The sequence below is a fragment of the Cervus canadensis genome, chromosome 4 (genome assembly GCF_019320065.1).
Source record: "Cervus canadensis isolate Bull #8, Minnesota chromosome 4, ASM1932006v1, whole genome shotgun sequence".
NCBI classification, from domain to species: Eukaryota; Metazoa; Chordata; class Mammalia; order Artiodactyla; family Cervidae; genus Cervus; species Cervus canadensis.
The window spans coordinates 39527759-39532388 of NC_057389.1; the positions used below are offsets into that span (position 1 = coordinate 39527759).

The following is a 4630-nucleotide window of genomic DNA, read 5'->3' on the forward strand; positions in this document are numbered from 1 at the left end:
CTGAGCACACACACACAGAGCTCGTTAAATTCCTGTTTCATGAATCTATGAATTAGTGAGTCTATAGACAATACAAACACTCCATACTTTACAATGTTCTGTTCCTTTCTACTAGATGGCTCTCCAGGCTAGAAAAATCTTCAGGAGCTCTCTATTACATGTAGGAAATGCTTATACTTCTCAGCTTCACATTCCAGCCTCTTTTCCAGAAACCAGTTCCAATCCATCTTTCCAACCTTACCACAGTTACTAACTCAAATCTAGCTCCTATTTTTTCCATTTCCCCACTCTCATGCCTTCTCTGGTAGCTTTCACCTTTCTCTGTACTTGCATAAATTCTGCTCGTCTTAGAGCCACTTAAGGGGTGGCTCTATTCCCATTTCTTCTCTAAAGTCAGTTCTTATTACTCTTTCCCATTTTGCTTTCTCTTTCTTTTGATCTTTAACTATACCTATTATATTATCACTACTAGACACTTAGTCCTTGCTTACACTATTGTGAGAAAACATTTTTCCTTTATTTGTTTGGGGGTCTGCAAATATCTTCTTTATTTCTTAAGTCTGGAACAGCAGCTGATGCTTTTAAAAATTGTTATAGAAAGCCTACCATCACATTTTACACATAAAATTCTCCCAACCAGTATTTGGTTGGGTCATTTGGCCAGTTAGGAGGGTAGATGGATGAAATGTATGGATAGATAGAAGAATGAGTCAAATTATCATAAATTTGAGAGCATTCGATGGCTACTGACAGACAAAAGATATGCAAGTTTATATTCAATAAGGGCAGAATTACAAGGGTCTATTTGATCCTGAAAAAGATTCTGGTCAGAGGCTCTCTGGTCAACTATGGGCAGTTAAAGATGTTGAGCATCTGAAGAATGAGATGCTGAAGTGAAAAAAGAGGACACTGAGAATGACTGAAGGAAATTACAGATAAACTCCCTTTCACTCACAGCTTTGTCCATATCTGGATCTATCAGGGATGAATCACACATTTAAATACTGAAATCTCAAGCAAAATTTTGAAAAATTCCATTCTATACTTTTTTTTTAAATTTCTGTGCAAAAATCACTTACGGCAAGTTTGGGACTGGGCAGGACTATAAATTGTGTTGACTGAGAGCTCTTTTTGTCTTAAAATCTAGGTATGAGCAATTACTGTGAAAAATTAGAGCCCAGTCCTTCGGTTACAAAGGTGACATGTGCATAAAGAAGGAAAGAGAAAGTCCTTGAAATGTGTCAGCTATCCCAGAGAACTCTGAGCTGAAAGAAATCCCTGTTCTGGTCAGAACACCAGGCTAGTGAGTAGCCTGATGCCCAGGATCTGCTTCTTCTGGTTCCTTCCTTCCAACTAACCACAGGCCTGCCTTCCTTTTAAAGGAATGGTTCCAGGGAGAAATCTTCAAGGACTAGACTGATCAGTCTAGGAAAGAATAAATGAATGGGAGTCTGTGAGCTGAAATGTCAGCAGATGTAAATAAACAGAATTTGAGGTGAAAAGAATGGGAACCTCCAGAATCTACAAACTCCTTTCCTCTCAGGCTCAGGCATTTTCCCTCCAAGATAGCCTGGAAACAAGAGAAAGGCTGTCCCTGGATTGGATACCTCCTATGTCATGAGAACTACTTTTAACTGCTTCCATATGTGTAATTTTAATATCTAACCCCACCCCTCAACTTACAAGGAAAGGATTATCTTCCCTATTTTACTGGTAATGAAAACAAAGATTCAAAGAGATCAGGACTTGACCAAGGCCACACACCTAGTAAGTGTCAAAACCAGGATTCAAACTCATGTTTCTTTTCCCTCCAAAGCCCTGCCCACTACATCTCTAGCAGAAACAGAATCTCAGCATGTTTTAGCTGAGGGATGACCTCACTGTCATGCCCGTTTCACAGATGAAGAACTTGAGGCTATTAAGGAGAAGCAACTTGCCTGATGACCTTCTATAACACAGGCTTTCTCGTTTCCAGATAGGAATTCGCAATCACTTGTACTCACCAGGGTCCTACAAGGATGGCAGACTCAAGTAGCATAATGAAGGGGTAGTTAAATGCAAGGGCACATTTAAAGGAAGCTAACAAAGGCTGGTGAGACGTTCCAGGTGTAGCAGCTGCATGGGGGCCAGGACCAACCCCTGTGCTGAAAGGACTAGGTTAAGGCCCTGAACCCAGAGAAATCTGTAGCTGAGGCTGAAGCTATAGTTGTAGAGGGCTCTAAACTTCAGTAGAGAAAGCCCCTGCCCGCCTGTAGCATGCCCTGTCTCTTCTCCAGCCTGCTGGTGCCTTTCATAACCTGAACCATACCGAAAGCCAGAAAATAAGAAATTCCCAGGATGTGGCTTCCAAGGGTCAGAGCAAGACAGAGAAGGGAGGATAATGGACCTAGACGGGGAATGAAGACTTCTGAACACACTGCTACATAAGGATGAAAGTGAAAGTGAAAGTCACTCAGTCGTGTCCAACTCTGCAACCCCATGGACTATACAACCCATGGAATTCTCCTGGCCAGAATACTGGAGTGAGTAGCCTTTCCCTTCTCCAAGGGATCTTCCCAACCCAGGAACTGAACCAGGGTCTCCTGCATTGCAGGCGGATTCTTTACCAACTGAGCTATCAGGATGCTTCTCTGAATTTTGGTCCTTGGAAAGAGTTCTGTCTCAGCAGTTCAAAGTCAACAAAACCATGTAAGTGTCCCCTCCTAGTCAAAGTGGGACCAGGAAGTCTTGACATGGGGAAATATAGGGCAGCTAACAGCACAGAGTTGGATCTGTCACTGCCCACTACAGGAGTGTTATCCTAATCTGGCCAACTTGCCTGTGATGAAGGGGACAGAAGCCCTGCTGCTCTAACCTTCTTGGGATCAAAGGCATGACCTTGGGACTTGGTGCCCAGGCTTTAGTACCCAGGTCAGTCCTGGTATTCACTGGGAAAGTAATTGGTATTTCAGGTGAGCTTATGTGGACATTTGAGTATTCAAAATAGGAGGCAGGAACATATGTGCTAATTACCAGCGCTTGGAAGTCAATGCCACTTTTAAAATAAAGACAGTCTTATCACTTCTCGGCCTTTTGGCTAAGATCAAGTATAGTATCTGTTCTTATCAATTTAAATAAAAGCAATCACTAAATGAAGGCAGATTAAGCATCTCAGAAAGGCACACTCCTATTATCTATGCCTTTAGCACAGGCATCCTTGCTTTGATGCTACATCTGTTTCTCAACACACACGCACACACCAACACACACACACACACACACACACACACACATACACCACACCACATCAGGTCTCTCAGGCCCAAACCAACCTTCCATTCCCTCCTGAAGTTTTAGCCCCAGCTTCACTGAGCACCACCTCCTCACCCTAATTTGGTCATATTTCCTATTTAGTTTAAATCAACAGTCTGATTTTATCAACAATAATGCTTTATGGAGGTTTATTTCTTCAAACAGACTGTGCTCCTCTTTGCTGTAAAGTTAATTTTATGTTCTTTGTTCACTTTCCTAATCTGCAAATTACATCCTCCTGTTCCCTGATTACTTACTATTGGAAAAACAGCCCCTTTTTGCTTCCAGTTTGAATATTCTCTGCCTTATCTTGATGACCCTAATCTCTCTCCCCTGACTGGCCTGTCAAAGCAGCAGTAAGGAACCAGGCGGAGTGCAGCACAAACCCCCGACAGCAGCGAGCCACCAGCGGGAGCCTGGCTCCTCGGCCGGCCCTTTTCCCCGCAGTCCTTTACTCAGAGTATGGGAAGAGGCTTGGTTGCAGCAAGGAGAATTAGAGATTCTGGAATCCACTCCACGCTCTCAGAAAGTCCTAGTGGGAAGACGGAGAACTTCTGACACTCAGAGAAACAAGGACAAATGCTTTGGAGGCTGACATTTGGCTGATACTGCATGAAAAATGACCTGACTCTTTTGTTGTAAACGCCTGGAGGGGGAGGGGCTGCAAAAGGAAGAGAGATCCCTGGGAATGGAGGGAAAATAGAATCAGTTCTTACATGATCAGGATTTTTAAAGAGGATGGGGAAGAGATGACCTGCCTGTCAGAAATGTCAAGGAGAATTAAGCATGTTTGTAACCGCATAGAGGGAAGGGAGGGAAATGGGGAAGGAGGAAGAAATTGATAAAAAGTTAAAAAGATGGAGTTGGAAGGAATCCTAGCAAACCTCATGCTTTATGAATGAGAACACTGGGGTCCCAGGATCAGACTTCAAGTTATAATAGCAGCAAAAGATGATGATATTGATGATAATAATAATGGCAAGTGATATTGACTTATTGTTATTTATCAAGTCTATTCACCCTCTTACTGTCATGTATCACATGCCATGTTCATTTCTATCTCTGCTTTCTAGTTTCCCAACAACAATAAAAGCTAATTATTTATTATGTGGTGTGTGCCATACATGGCCTAAACACTTTACATGCCTTATCATATTTAATCCTCCAAAACATTTCCAGGAGGTAAGTACAATTATCATCTACATTTTACAAGTGGAAAAACAGAGATACACAGAGCTTGGTAACTTGTTGAAGGTCACAAGTACGAAGATGGAGCCGGGAATCAACCAGGTCTGTCTATCTCCTGAGCTACACTCAAAAAATATTTGTGGAACGAATA

At 42.3% G+C, this 4630-nt stretch overlaps 1 pseudogene; it reads left to right on the plus strand.

Moving 5' to 3' along the window:
• The first annotated feature begins 3056 nt into the window (after positions 1–3056).
• Positions 3057–3169, plus strand: LOC122441171 (annotated as a pseudogene).
• The last annotated feature ends 1461 nt before the right edge of the window (positions 3170–4630 follow it).